General features: G+C 40.8%; 1 non-coding gene across 1 annotated transcript; it reads right to left on the bottom strand.

Annotated features, from left to right (window-relative positions):
• Positions 1-6,476: 6,476 nt before the first annotated feature.
• Positions 6,477-6,584, bottom strand: LOC112780530 (small nucleolar RNA R71). Its single transcript, XR_003191361.1, has one exon. It is a non-coding gene; the product is annotated as a small nucleolar RNA R71 (small nucleolar RNA).
• Positions 6,585-16,015: the final 9,431 nt, after the last annotated feature.

Here is a 16,015-nt window from a genome sequence, read left to right as displayed (position 1 = left end):
TAAAATAGGCTAAGATGACTCGTCATCATGCACGTGTCAGGGACGCGTACGCATGATGGGGCTTGTGCTTCTGGTATAATTCCAGCCCCACACCATCATAACTCTCTGGCCATACACCCATTTACGCCGATTTGCAGGGTCACGCATACGCGTGGACTGGTAAAATCGCAAGTGATGCACACGCGTGAGGGACGCGTACGCGTGGTCCTGCTTGTGCGCATCGCACGCGACCAGCACCACTCCTGCCCAACTCTTTGTTCAATTCTTATTTTTCTCGCACGCACATATGACGCGTACGCGTCAGCGACGCTTGCGCGTCGAGTGCTTCTTTTTTTTAATGCAGAATACAAAATACAAAATACAGAATGCAGATGATATGCAGAATTTATGGCTGAATACTGATGACTTGCATCATCTACCTTTCCTTCTTGCATAAAGAAGACCATAAAAGAGCATAAATCTCATTTGATCAGTACAATTCATGCATTATTTGATGAATATTATGGTACACTACTTTGAGATGAGTTGTGCTGAATTTCAGGTGAAAAAGGCATCAAAAATGGGTAGAAGACAAACAAGAAGTTGGACGTGTGAAACTAGCGTGCCACTTGGGAGCAAACGCCACAAAAATGCACTAGCGTGGCACGCCAGGAGCTGGGCTTGGAAAATCAGTACTAAATTCCAGAGGGGAGATCCAAGCATGCATGTGGGCGTGGCACGCCAGGGACTGGGCGTGGCACGCTAATACAAAATTCCAGAGAGCTACAATGGAGGACACAAAAGGGGTGTGGCACGCCAGGTTGGGCGTGGCACGCCTGACCCATCAACTACTATGGGCGTGCCACTTGAGCAAAGGGGCGTGGCACGCCAACTCACCATTCCAAGAAGAACCTCCACTATGGCGTGCCACTTGGTATCGAAGGCGTGGCACGCCAGCTCTAAGAAGTCACTTGGGCGTGCCACTTGAGAACCCAGGCGTCGCACGCCAAGCTTGAAGAGTTCACAATCCATGGGCGTGGCACTTGAACAGCATGGCGTGGCACGCTGGTACAATAATCCAGAGAAGGGGATGAAGGCAATTGAAGACTGGGCGTGCCACTTGAAGTCGAAGGCGTGGCACACCAACCTCTCACCCTCACTTAGGCGTGCCACTTGAGCAACCAGGCGTGGCACGCCAATGCACAAAGGTAACAAAAGCAAGGACTGGGCGTGCCACTTGGTATCGAAGGCGTGGCACGCCAACCCAAGCATGTCACTATGGCGTGCCACTTGAAGGCTGAGGCGTGGCACGCCAACTACTGGAACCAAGACAAGATCATGGGCGTGGCACGCCAACCTTTAGGCGTGGCACGCTGGTATAAGTTTCTAGAGAGGATGAAGGAGGTCAATTACATGGGGCGTGCCACTTGGTATCAAAGGCGTGGCACGCCACTCACTATTCTTCACTTAGGCATGCCACTTGAGTCCCAGGCGTGGCACGCCAGTGTCATTCAGAGAGCAAAGAAGCATTGGGGTGTGCCACTTAAGTTCATGGCGTGGCACGCCAAACAGAGGAACCACTCACTCACAAAGGGGAATGGCACGCCAGACCCTAGGCGTGCCACACTAGTTCAACTTTCCAGAGAAGCCTAGCCAAGCATAGAGCAAGGGCGTGGCACGTCAGACCATGGGCGTGGCACGCTAGTTCAAGTTTTCAGAGGCAAAGAGAAGTGAAAAAGGCAAAGGGCGTGCCACTTGAGTTCGAAGGTGTGGCACGCCAACACAAGAATTCCACTATGGCGTGCCACTTGAGTTCGAAGGCGTGGCACGCCAAGGTTGATAGAGAGATGAGTGTGCCACTTGAAGGATTGGGCGTGGCACGCCAAGCCAGAAATGAAGGGCACGTGACACGCCAGTAAAGCGCCAGCCACACGCCAGCTGAGAAGTCACGCTTATTGAGTGTTTTCTTTTCCCTCCAAAATGTAATTTTTCTTTTTCACTTTTGTAATTCTTTTATTTTACTAGGAGTAGTATAAATACCCCCAAGGAGTACTGAAGAAGGGGGTTAAGCAGTCAGTTTTAGATCTACTTTTACACTTCACTTTTGAGTACTTTTTGAGCTATGAGTAGCTAACTTCCCTCTCATTGAGAGAAGGAGCTCTGTTGTACTTGATGGATTGATAATAGTGAAATTCTTCTTCTCTTCATCTTCTCTTTGATTTGCTAGAAGGAATTTCGTTCTTAATGCTTAGCATTCAATTATCTTGGGAAAGAGATTGAATGCAATTGGGTTTCATTGGAACCTTGGGAAAGGAAACATGAAACCATGCTTGAAATCCCTTCTCACACTTGAGTAGAATCTGGGTTTTGGTGTTTGGATATGTGATGAGCGGATAATTTATACGCTTTTTGGCATTGTTTTTAGTATGTTTTTAGTAGGATCTAGTTACTTTTAGGGATGTTTTCATTAGTTTTTATGTTAAATTCACATTTCTGGACTTTACTATGAGTTTGTGTGTTTTTTTGTGATTTCAGGTATTTTCTGGCTGAAATTGAGGGACTTGAGCAGAAATCAGATTCAGAGGTTGAAGAAGGACTGCTGATGCTGTTGGATTCTGACCTTCCTGCACTCAAAGTGGATTTTCTGGAGCTACAGAACTCGAAATGGCGCGCTTCCAATTGCGTTGGAAAGTAGACATCCAGTGCTTTCCAGAAATATATAATAGTCCATACTTTCGCTAAGAATAGATGACGTAAACTGGAGTTCAATGCCAGCTTTCTACCCAAATCTGGCGTCCAGCGCCAGAAAAGGAGCCAAAACCAGAGCTGAACGCCCAAACTGGCACAAAAGCTGGCGTTCAACTCCAAGAAGGATCTCTACACGTGCAACACTCAGGCTCAGCCCAAACACACACCAAGTGGGCCCCAAAAGTGGATTTATGCATCAATTACTTACTCATGTAAACCCTAGTAGCTAGTTTATTATAAATAGGACCTTTTACTATTGTATTAGACATCTTTTGAACCATCTTTGATCAGTGAAAACCATCTTTGGACGTCTGGTTCTTAGATTAGGGGGCTGGCCATCTCGGCCATGCCTGGACCTTCACTTATGTATTTTCATACGGTAGAGTTTCTACACTCCATAGATTAAGGTGTGGAGCTCTGCTGTTTCTCAAAGATTAATGCAAAGTACTACTGTTTTCTATTCAATTCATCTTATTTCGCTTCTAAGATATCCATTCGCACCCAAGAACGTGATGAAGGTGATGATTATGTGTGACGCTCATCACCATCTCCCCTATGAACACGTGCCTGACAAACACTTCCGTTCTACATGAAATAAGCTAGAATGAATATCTCTTAGATCTCTTAACCGGAATCTTCGTGGCGTAAGCTAGAATGATGGCGGCATTCAAGAGAATCCGGAAAGTCTAAACCTTGTCTGTGGTATTCCGAGTAGGATTCAATGATTGAATGACTGTGACGAGCTTTAAACTTGCGATTGTTGGGCGTTAGTGACAGACGCAAAAGGAGGGTGAATCCTATTCCAGCATGATCGAGAACCGACAGATGAATAGCCGTGCCGTGACAGGGTGCGTGAGCATATTATTCACTGAGAGGAGGGGATGTAGCCACTGACAACGGTGATGCCCTTGCATAAAGCCAGCCATGGAAAGGAGTAAGACTGATTGGATGAAGATAGCAGGAAAGCAGAGGTTCAGAGGAACGAAAGCATCTCCATTCACTTATCTGAAATTCCTACCAATGAATTACATAAGTATTTCTATCCCTATTTTATTATATTAAATTCGAAAACACCATTATCCATTTATATCTGCCTAACTGAGATTTGCAAGGTGACCATAGCTTGCTTCATACCAACAATCTCCGTGGGATTCGACCCTTACTCACGTAAGGTATTACTTGGACGACCCAGTGCACTTGCTGGTTAGTTGTATCGAAGTTGTGAACCATGGTATTGGCACCATGTTCTTGGCGCCATTTCCAGGGAAAGAAAGAGCCATGAATTTTACATCATTAAAGTGTAATCACGATTACGCGTACCAAGTTGCTCACGTTGCCATGGATTGTTTGAGCCTGGACATCACAATTTCGTGCACCAAGTTTTTGGCGCCGTTGCCGAGGATTGTTCGAGTTTGGACAACTGACGGTTCATCTTGTTGCTCAGATTAGGTACTTTTCTTTTTATTTTATTTTCAAAAATTTTTCAAAAATCTTTCAAAAAATTTTCTCCTTTGTTTTCGAAAAAAAATGTCTTCAAAAATTTTATTCAAAATTTTTAAGAATGAATTCTAGTGTTTCATGAAGCATGTGAAGCCTGGCTGGCTGTAAAGCCATGTCTAATTCCTTTGGGAATGAGTATGTCAGGCGTGTCATGTCTGAGTTACATACTAAAGCTTGGCTGGCTATTAAGCCATGCCTGACCCTTTGATTGGAGCTTTAGAGCATAAGATTCCTGGAATTCATATTAAAAATTTTGGAATCCTTATTTTCTTTTTCAAAAGAATTTTTCGAAAAATATAAAATAAAAATCCAAAAAAAATTAGAAAATCATAAAAATCAAAAATATTTTTGTGTTTCTTGTTTGAGTCTTGAGTCATATCATAAGTTTGGTGTCACTTGCATATGCATCTTGCATTTTTCGAAAATTTCATGCATTCATAGTGTTCTTCATGATCTTCAAGTTATTCTTGGTAAGTCTTCTTGTTTGATCTTAATGATTTTTTGTTTTGTGTCTTTTCATGTTTATCATATGCACTCTTGAATTCTTAGTGCCTAAGCATTAAAGAATTCTAAGTTTGGTGTCTTACATGTTTTCTTTGCATCAAAAATTTTTCAAAAATATGTTCTTGATGTTCATCTTGACATTCAAAGTGTTCTTGGTGTTCATCTTGACACTCATATCATTCATGCATGCATTCATTGTTTTGATCTAAAAATTTCATGCATTGCATCATTTTTCTTGTTTTTCCCTTGCATCATAAAAATTCAAAAAATCAAAAAAATATCTTTCCCTGTTTCTCTCATCAAATTCGAAAATTTGAGTTGACTTTTTCAAAAATTTTTAAAATCAAGTTGTTTCTTATGAGTCAAATCAAATTTTCAATTTGAAAATCTTATCTTTTTCAAAATCTTTTTCAAAAATCAAATCTTTTTCAAAATTCTTAGTTATTTTCGAAAATTCAAAAAAATATTTTTCAAAAATCTTTTTCCTATTTTTATACCAAATTTTCGAAAATAACATAAACAATTAATGTTTTGATTCAAAAATTTGAAGTTTGTTACTTGCTTGTTAAGAAAGATTCAAACTTTAAGTTCTAGAATCATATCTTGTGATTTCTTATGAATCAAGTCATTAATTGTGATTTTAAAAATCAAATCTTTTTCAAAACTAATTTCAATCATATCTTTTCAAAAATATCTTCTTATCTTATCTTTTTCAAAAAAATATCTTTTCAAAATATCTTTTCTAACTTCCTAACTTCTTATCTTTTCAAAATTTGTTTCAACTAACTAACTAACTTTTTGTTTGTTTCTTAACTTTTTCAAAACTACCTAACTAACTCTCTCTCTCTAATTTTCGAAAATATCTTCCTTTTTTTTTCAAAAATTTCTTTTTAATTAACTAATTATTTTTATTTTTAATTTTAAAAAAAAATTCAAAAAAATACTAACAATTTTCAAAAAACCATTTTCGAAAATCACTAACTCTTTTTCAAAATAATTTTCGAAAATTATCCCTCCCCCATCTTATTCTATTTATTCATTCATATCCTAACATCTCATCTCACATCTCTGCCATCCTCACAGTTGTGTTTCTTCCATTATATTACATTCTTTGTCTCTCCCTCTTCTTCTACTCACACAGGGATCCCTATACTGTGGTATAAAGGATCTCTATTATTATTATTATTTTTTTGTGCCCTCTTCTTTGTCATATGAGCAGGAGCAAGGATAAGAACATTCTTGTGGAAGCAGATCTAGAACCTGAAAGGACTCTGAAGAGAAAATTAAGAGAAGCTAAAATACAACAATCCAGAGATAACCTTTCAGAAATTTTCGAACAGGAAAAGGAGATGGCAGCCGAAAATAATAATAATGAAAGGAAGATTCTTGGTGACTTTACTGCACCTAATTCCAATTTACATGGAAGAAGCATCTCCATTCCTGCCATTGGAGCAAACAACTTTGAGCTGAAACCTCAATTAGTTTCTCTGATGCAGCAGAACTGCAAGTTTCATGGACTTCCATCTGAAGATCCTTTTCAGTTCTTAACTGAATTCTTGCAAATATGTGATACTGTTAAGACTAATGGAGTAGATCCTGAAGTCTACAAGCTCATGCTTTTCCCTTTTGCTGTAAGAGACAGAGCTAGAATCTGGATGGACTCTCAACCCAGAGATAGCCTGAACTCTTGGGATAAGCTGGTCACGGCTTTCTTAGCCAAGTACTTTCCTCCTCAAAAGCTGAGCAAGCTTAGAGCTGATGTTCAAACCTTCAGACAGAAAGAAGGTGAATCCCTCTATGAAGCTTGGGAAAGATACAAACAATTGACCAAAAAGTGTCCTTCTGACATGCTTTCAGAATGGACCATCCTGGATATATTCTATGATGGTTTATCTGAGCTATCAAAGATGTCACTGGACACTTCTGCAGGTGGATCCATTCACCTAAAGAAAACGCCTGCAGAAGCTCAAGAACTCATTGACATGGTTGCTAATAACCAGTTCATGTACACTTCTGAAAGGAATCCTGTGAATAATAGGACGCCTATGAAAAAGGGAGTTCTTGAAGTTGATACTCTGAATGCCATATTGGCTCAGAATAAAATATTGACTCAGCAAGTCAATATGATCTCTCAGAGTCTACATGGAATGCAAGCTACATCCAACAGTACTCAAGAGGCTTCTTATGAAGAAGAAGCTTATGATCCTGAGAACCCTGCAATAGCAGAGGTGAATTACTTAGGTGAACCTTATGGAAACACCTATAACTCATCATGGAGAAATCATGGAAGGATCAAAAGCCTCAACAAGGCTTTAATAATGGTGGAAGAAACAGATTTAGCAGTAGCAAGCCTTTTCCATCATCCACTCAGCAACAGACAGAGAACTCTGAACAAAATGCTTCTAATTTAGCAAATCTAGTCTCTGATCTATCTAAGGCCACTGTGAGTTTCATGAATGAAACAAGGTCTTCCATTAGGAATTTGGAAGCACAAGTGGGCCAGCTGAGTAAAAGGATCACTGAAATCCCTCCCAGTACTCTCCCAAGCAATACAGAAGAGAATCCAAAAGGAGAGTGCAAGGCCATTGACATAAGCAAAATGGCCGAACCCAATAAGGGAGAGGAGGACGTGAATCCCAAGGAGGAAGACCTCCTGGGACGTCCAGTGACCAATAAGGAGCTTCCCTCTGAGGAACCAAAAGAATCTGAGACTCATCTAGAGACCATAGAGATTCCATTGAACCTCCTTATGCCCTTCATGAGCTCTGATGAGTATTCCTCTTCTGAAGAGAATGAGGAGGTTACTGAAGAGCAAACTGCCAAGTTTTTTGGTGCAATCATGAAGCTGAATGCCAAATTATTTGGCATTGATACTTGGGAAGTTGAACCTCCCTTGTTCATCAATGAACTAAGTGATCTGGATCAACTGACATTGCCTCAGAAGAGACAGGATCCTGGAAAGTTCATAATATCTTGTACCATAGGCACCATGATCTTTAAGGCCCTGTGTGACCTTGGTTCAGGAATAAACCTCATGCCCCTCTCTGTAATAGAGAAACTGGGAATCTATGGGGTGCAAGCTGCTAAAATCTCATTAGAGATGGCAGACAATTCAAGAAAACAGGCATATGGACAAGTAGAGGACGTATTAGTAAAGGTTGAAGGCCTTTACATCCCTGCTGATTTCATAGTCCTGGATACTGGAAAGGAAGAGGATGAATCCATCATCCTAGGAAGACCTTTCCTGGCCACAGCAAGAGCTGTGATTGATGTTGACAGAGGTGAACTAGTCCTTCAATGGAATGAGGACTCCCTTGTGTTTAAAACTCAAGGATCTCCCTCTGCAACCATGGAGAGGAAGCATGAAAAGCTTCTCTCAAAGCATAGTCAACCCAAGCCCCCACAGTCAAACTCTAAGTTTGGTGTTGGGAGGCCACAACCAAACTCTAAGTTTGGTGTTGAACTCCCATATCCAAACTCTAAGTTTGGTGTTGGAGAGTTTCAACAATGCTCTGAACATCTGTGAGGCTCCATGAGAGCCCACTGTCAAGCTATTGACATTAAAGAAGTGCTTGTTGGGAGGCAACCCAATTTTTATTTATCTAACTATATTTTTCTTAGTTATATGTCTTTGTAGGTTCATGATCATGTGGAGTCACAAAATAAATATAAAAATTGAAAACGGAATCAAAAACAGCAGAAGAAAAATCACACCCTAGAGGAGCATCTGTCTGGCGTTCAGCGCCAGAACAGAGCATGGTTCTGGCGCTGAACGCCCAAAATGGGCAGCATCCTGGCGCTGAACGCCCAGAACAAGCATGGTTCTGGCGTTCAACGCCAGAAATGGCAACAAATGGGCGTTGAATGCCCAAAATGGGCACCAACCTGGCGCTGAACGCCCAGAGTTGTGTGCAAGGGCATTTTACATGCCTAAATTGGTGCAGGGATGTAAATGCCTTGACACCTCAGGATCTCTAGACCCCACAGGATCCCCACCTACCTCCACGCACTTCTTCTCACCACTCTCTTTCACACAACCCCATAAACACTCTTCCTCATAAACCTACCTCATAAACTCCACCTACCTTCAAAAATTCAAAACCAATTTCCCACCCAAAACCACCCATATGGCCGAACCTTAACCCCCCTCCCTTCCCTATATAAAGCCCTCCATTCTTCATCAAATTCACACAACACACCCCTCTACACCTTCTTGGCCGAACCACATCACCCTCTCCCTCTCCTCCATTTCTTCTTCTTCTTCATCTATTCTTTCTTTTATTGCTCGAGGGCGAGCAAAATTCTAAGTTTGGTGTGGTAAAAGCATAAGCTTTTTGTTTTTCCATTACCATTAATGGCACCTAAGGCCAGAGTAACCTCAAAGAGGAAAGGGAAGGCAAGTGCTTTCACCTCTGAGCCATGGGAGATGGAAAGATTCATCTCTTAAGCCCATCACTAAGAAAAAGATGGAGCAAGCAAGAGAGCCCAATCATGGAGCTCAAGAGGCGCAAGAAGCTCATTTACATGAGATCCCGGAGATGCCTCAAATGCACTTTCCTCCACAAAATTATTGGGAGCAAATCAACACCTCCCTAGGAGAATTGAGTTCCAATACGGGACAACTAAGGGTGGAACATCAAGAGCACTCCATCATGCTTCATGAAATAAGAGAAGATCAAAAAGCAATGAGGGAGGAGCAACAAAGACAAGGAAGAGACATAGAAGAGCTCAGGGACATCATTGGTTCCTCAAGAAGGAAACGCCACCATCACTAAGGTGGATTCATTCCTTGTTCTTATTTCTTCTGTTTTTCGTTTTCTATGATGTGTGCTTATCCATGTTTGTGTCTTCATTATATGATCATTAGTAGTTAGTAACTTTGTCTTAAAGTTATGAATGTCCTATGAATCCATCACCTCTCTTAAATGAAAAATGTTTTAATTCAAAAGAACAAGAAGTACATGAGTTTCGAATTTATCCTTGAACTTAGCTTAATTATATTGATGTGGTGACAATGCTTCTTGTTTTCTGAATGAATGCTTGAACAGTGCATATGTCTTTTGAAGTTGTTGTTTAAGAATGTTAAATATGTTGGCTCTTGAAAGAATGATGACTAGGAGACATGTTATTTGATAATCTGAAAAATCATAAAAAAATGATTCTTGAAGCAAGAAAAAGCAGCAAAGAACAAAGCTTGCAAAAAAAAATATATAGGCGAAAAAAAATATAGAAAGAAAAAGCAAGCAGAAAAAGCCAATAACCCTTAAAACCAAAAGGCAAGGGCAAATAAAAAGGTTCCCAAGGCTTTGAGCATCAGTGGATAGGAGGGCCTAAAGGAAGAAAATCCTGGTCTAAGCGGCTAAACCAAGCTGTCCCTAACCATGTGCTTGTGGCGTGTAGGTGTCAAGTGAAAACTTGAGACTGAGCAGTTAAAGTCAAGGTCCAAAGCAAAAGAAGAGTCTGCTTAAGAACCCTGGACACCTCTAATTGGGGACTTTAGCAAAGCTGAGTCACAATCTGAAAAGGTTCACCCAATTATGTGTCTGTGGCATTTATGTATCCGGTGGTAATACTGGAAAACAAAGTGCTTAGGGCCACGGCCAATACTCATAAAGAAGTTGTGTTTAAGAATCATCATACTGAACTAGGAGAGTCAATAACACTATTCGAAATCTGAAGTTCCTATAGATGCCAATCATTCTGAACCTCAATGGATAAAGTGAGATGCCAAAACTATTCAAGAGGCAAAAAGCTATAAGTCCCGCTCATTTGATTGGAGCTATGTTTCATTGATAGTTTGGAATTTATAGTATATTCTCTTCTTTTTATCCTATTTGATTTTCAGTTGCTTGGGGACAAGCAACAATTTAAGTTTGGTGTTGTGATGAGCGGATAATTTATACGCTTTTTGGCATTGTTTTTAGTATGTTTTTAGTAGGATCTAGTTACTTTTAGGGATATTTTCATTAGTTTTTATGTTAAATTCACATTTCTCGACTTTACTATGAGTTTGTGTGTTTTTCTATGATTTCAGGTATTTTCTGGCTGAAATTGAGGGACTTGAGCAGAAATCATATTCAGAGGTTGAAGAAGGACTACTGATGCTGTTGGATTCTGACCTCCCTACACTCAAAGTAGATTTTCTGGCGCTACAGAACTCGAAATGGCGCGCTTCCAATTGCGTTGGAAAGTAGACATCCAGGGCTTTCCGGCAATATATAATAGTCCATACTTTGGCCAAGAATAGATGACGTAAACTGGCGTTCAACGCCAGCTTTCTACCCAAATCTGGCGTCCAGCGCCAGAAAAGGAGCCAAAACCAGAGCTGAACGCCCAAACTGGCACAAAAGCTGGCGTTCAACTCCAAGAAGGATCTCTACACGTGCAACACTCAGGCTCAGCCCAAACACACACCAAGTGGGCCCCGAAAGTGGATTTATGCATCAATTACTTACTCATGTAAACCCTAGTAGCTAGTTTATTATAAATAGGACCTTTTACTATTGTATTAGACATCTTTTGAACCATCTTTGATCAGTGAAAACCATCTTTGGATGTCTGGTTCTTAGATTAGGGGGCTGGCCATCTCGGCCATGCATGGACCTTCACTTATGTATTTTCATACGGTAGAGTTTCTACACTCCATAGATTAAGGTGTGGAGCTCTGCTGTTCCTCAAAGATTAATGCAAAGTACTACTGTTTTCTATTCAATTCATCTTATTTTGCTTCTAAGATATCCATTCACACCCAAGAACGTGATGAAGGTGATGATTATGTGTGACGCTCATCACCATCTCCCCTATGAACACGTGCCTGACAAACACTTCCGTTCTACATGAAATAAGCTAGAATGAATATCTCTTAGATCTCTTAACCAGAATCTTCGTGGCGTAAGCTAGAATGATGGCGGCATTCAAGAGAATCCGGAAAGTCTAAACCTTGTCTGTGGTATTCCGAGTAGGATTCAACGATTGAATGACTGTGACGAGCTTCAAACTCGCGATTGTTGGGCGTTAGTGACAGACGCAAAAGGAGGGTGAATCCTATTCCAGCATGATCGAGAACCGACAGATGAATAGCCGTGCCGTGACAGGGTGCGTGAGCATATTATTCACTGAGAGGAGGGGATGTAGCCACTGACAACGGTGATGCCCTTGCATAAAGCCAGCCATGGAAAGGAGTAAGACTGATTGGATGAAGATAGCAGGAAAGCAGAGGTTCAGAGGAACGAAAGCATCTCCATTCACTTATCTGAAATTCCTACCAATGAATTACATAAGTATTTCTATCCCTATTTTATTATATTAAATTCGAAAACACCATTATCCATTTATATCTGCCTAACTGAGATTTGCAAGGTGACCATAGCTTGCTTCATACTAACAATCACCGTGGGATTCGACCCTTACTCACGTAAGGTATTACTTGGACGACCCAGTGCACTTGCTGGTTAGTTGTATCGAAGTTGTGAACCATGGTATTGGCACCATGTTCTTGGCGCCATTGCCAGGGAAAGAAAGAGCCATGAATTTTACATCATTAAAGTGTAATCACGATTACGCGTACCAAGTTGCTCACGTTTCCAGGGATTGTTTGAGCCTGGACATCACAATTTCGTGCACCAATATGTGACATATAATCCTCCCTCTACTTGGACCTATGATGGTGTGTGGTATAATCAGGGACCAAGCATATCTCTCTTCATGAGCAATTAGACCAAGGAATTGGCTATTGATCAAGATCTGAGAGATTGAGTCACCAAGGGATTTAGGTTCAATCAATCATGATTGCCAAGAGGTCAATGAGTTGCATGATTGAAGAGGATCTAAGCTAGATTTGATCTAAAGAGACAACATCTTCCAATCTCAATGAATTCCCCCATTCTTATCTATCCATTTCTTTACAGCTTAATTTTACATTCAGCAATTCCCCATTCTCATTTACATTCAAGTCATTTATGATTCTACAATTTACATTTTGCCATTTCTCTTTCTGCACTTTATTGTTTTTCGTTATATTCTAGTCATTTACATTTATGTCATTTACAATTCTGCACTTCACAATCTTATTGATCTGCTTGACTAATTCATTAATTAATTAAAATTGCTCGAATTTGCCAATCTTTGTGGATACGATCCTACTCCACTGTGGGTTATTACTTGACGATAATTTTGGTGCGCTTGCCAAAAGAACTAATTCACCAATTTTTGAATGGGGTGTGAATTGGAGTCATCAAGTTTTATGGCGCCGTTGCCGGGGATTGGCTTAAATTTGACAGTGATTAAATTGATTGGAGAGCTAGATTAAGCAATTTAAATTCCTTGTTATTTTAGTTTTTTTTTATTTAGCGCCCTTTATTTTTTTATTTTATTTTTTTATATTTTGAGTTCTATTTCTTTCTTCTTTGATTATTTTTATTCATCATCCATATTTCCACTCTTCTAACTGTTCGATCAATTGCACCACTCACACTAACAACCACTCTAACATGAGTAATTTCTTCATTCATTTTCTTTCTTGCTTTTTGCCTTATTGGTTGTATGACAGGTAGAAGAAGCGGGGCTTCAACTTCCTTTGATTCTGAACCTGAGAGGACCTTCCTTAGATTAAGGAGGGAAGCAAGAGGGAAGGGAGTCGTTGGTGCTGAGGAAGAGGAAGAGTATTTTGAAACAGACTTGGAGGAGAATATGGAGAACCACCATGAAGAAGAAGCTCACAACCATGCCAAAGAAGGCCTAGTAAATCATGATGGGCAAGAAAGGAGAGTCTTAGGCTCCTACATCAACCCAAACCTAGAAAATTGTGGCAGCAGCATCCTAAAGCCGACAATTCATGCCAATAATTTTGAGCTGAAACCTCAACTCATCACACTTGTTCAGAATAATTGCTCATATGGAGGAAGTACCCAAGAAAACCCTAATCAACATTTTAGCACATTCTTGAGGATATGTGATACTGTAAAGTCCAACGGAGTACATCCTAATATCTACAAAATACTCTTGTTCCCTTTCTCACTCAAAGATAAGGCAGCAAAGTGGTTGGAATCATTCCCCAAGGAGAGCCTAACTACATGGGAGGAGGTCGTGAACAGATTTCTTGCAAGATTTTACCCTCCACAAAGAATCAACAGGCTGAGAGCTGAGGTGCAAACCTTCAGACAACAAGATGGAGAAACACTCTATGAAGCATGGGAGAGATTTAAAGATCTGACAAGAAGATGCCCACCAGAAATGTTCAATGAGTGGGTACAACTGCATATCTTTTATGAGGGTTTATCCTATGAAGCAAAGAAGGCGGTGGATCATTCTTCAGGAGGCTCACTCAACAAAAATAAAACCATTGAAGAGGCCATAGATGTCATTGAGACTGTAGCTAAAAACGAGTATTTCTATGCTTCAGAAAGGACTCAGAAGAAGGGAGTGCTAGAACTCAACTCTGTAGATGCTTTGTTAGCTCGGAACAAGGCAATTGTAGCTCAAATAGCAGCTTTAACCAAGAGGATGGAGGCCAATCAAGCCTCAGTCATTCAAGACCAAACCCCTCAACAAGAAGGGAATGCACCAGAATCTAAAGGTGACTGAGAACAAGCTAATTATGTGAACAATTCATCTAGACCACCATATGAACCACACTCTAAGACATACAACCCAGGTTGGAAGAACCACCCAAACTTTGGGTGGAAAAATCAACAAAACCACAACTAGGACCACAACAAACCTTATTCATCAAATCAGCATTCCAACCACAACCCCAACCATCAAACAGGGAACCATAAACCCTACCATAATTCACAAAACACATCATACCATAGCAACCAACCCATATATAACAACTTCAATCAAGATGCACCATCCTCAACTATGCAACCATGTGAAATCAAGAGCAACTTTGAGAGGATAGAGGCTGCAATAGCACAACTGTCATCACAGATTACAGGGGCAGTCTCTACCCTTATGGACAGACAAGCACAAACTGAAAGAAGGATAGACGCTAATCAAGAAGAATACAGGTCAAATCTGAAAAATCAAGGCGCAGCAATCTCAAAGTTGGAAGCACAAGTGGGGATTTTATCCAAGCAAATTCCACTTCCCACACACACATTTCCTAGTGATACCATGGTTAACCCAAGAGGGGAATGCAAAGCCATTACTCTAAGAAGTGGGAAGATTATGGAGGAAGGAACCCCAAGCAAAGACAATCATGAAGAAGCTGCAGCAAAGCATGGGAACAAGGATGAAAGGGAGATCCCTGCTCCACCTCCACCAAAACCAGTCTTGAAGCCTTATGTGCCAAAAGCACCATACCCACAAAGACTGGGAAAAGATGGGAAGGATGGCTAGTTCTCTAAGTTCCTGAAGATCTTCAAGAAGCTCCAAATCAACATACCATTTGCTGAGGCATTGGAACAAATGCCACTTTATGCCAAATTTTTGAAGGAGCTTATAACCAAAAAGAGGAACTGGGAGGCAAAAGAAACCATAGTATTAACTGAGGAATGCAGCGCCATCATACAGAAGAAGCTGCCTCAAAAGCTGAAAGACCCAGGGAGTTTTCAAATCCCCTGCATCATAGGGGACATCACTATTGAGAAAGCTGTGTGATTTGGGAGCTAGCATAAATCTTATGTCCCTAACCATGATGAGAAAGATGAGGATTGAGACAGCCAAGCCAACAAGAATGGCACTCCAATTGGGGCTGACAGAACATTTAAGTTTCCACATGGGGTGGTGGAAGACTTGCTAGTGAAAGTATGAGAATTCATTTTCCCTGTTGATTTCATTGTGCTGGACATGGAAGAAGAGGCCAACACGTCAATTATCCTAGGAAGACCATTCCTAGCTACTGCTGAAGCCATCATTGATGTGCAAAAAGGGGAACTAGTCTTGAGGGTACATGAAGAGAAAATGGTCTTCAACGTCTTCAAAGCAATGAGTTACCCCAAGGACTCCATAGGAGAATGCATGCTGGTAGACACCATGAAACAGATAGTTCAAGAAGTCTTGGAAAAAGAACAATATGGAGGAACCATTGAGCTGGAACAAGCACCAGATGGAGAACCACCACAAGCAACCATGAGAAACTTAATCATGCCAACTACTACTGACAACAAAGATGCAGAGTCACCAAAACTAGAGCTGAAAACCTTACCACCCAGCTTGAAATATGCATATTTGGGTGCTAACAACACTCACCCAGTGATCATAAATTCAAGTCTGAGTAAGGAACAAGAAGAGGAGCTTATCCAAGTGCTGAGACAACACAAGGATGCCATAGGCTGGACAC

Source organism: Arachis hypogaea, chromosome 19 (assembly GCF_003086295.3).
Source record: "Arachis hypogaea cultivar Tifrunner chromosome 19, arahy.Tifrunner.gnm2.J5K5, whole genome shotgun sequence".
Taxonomy (NCBI): Eukaryota; Viridiplantae; Streptophyta; class Magnoliopsida; order Fabales; family Fabaceae; genus Arachis; species Arachis hypogaea.
Note: the sequence above shows the minus strand (reverse complement) of the source record. Positions and strands in the feature narration are given on the sequence as shown.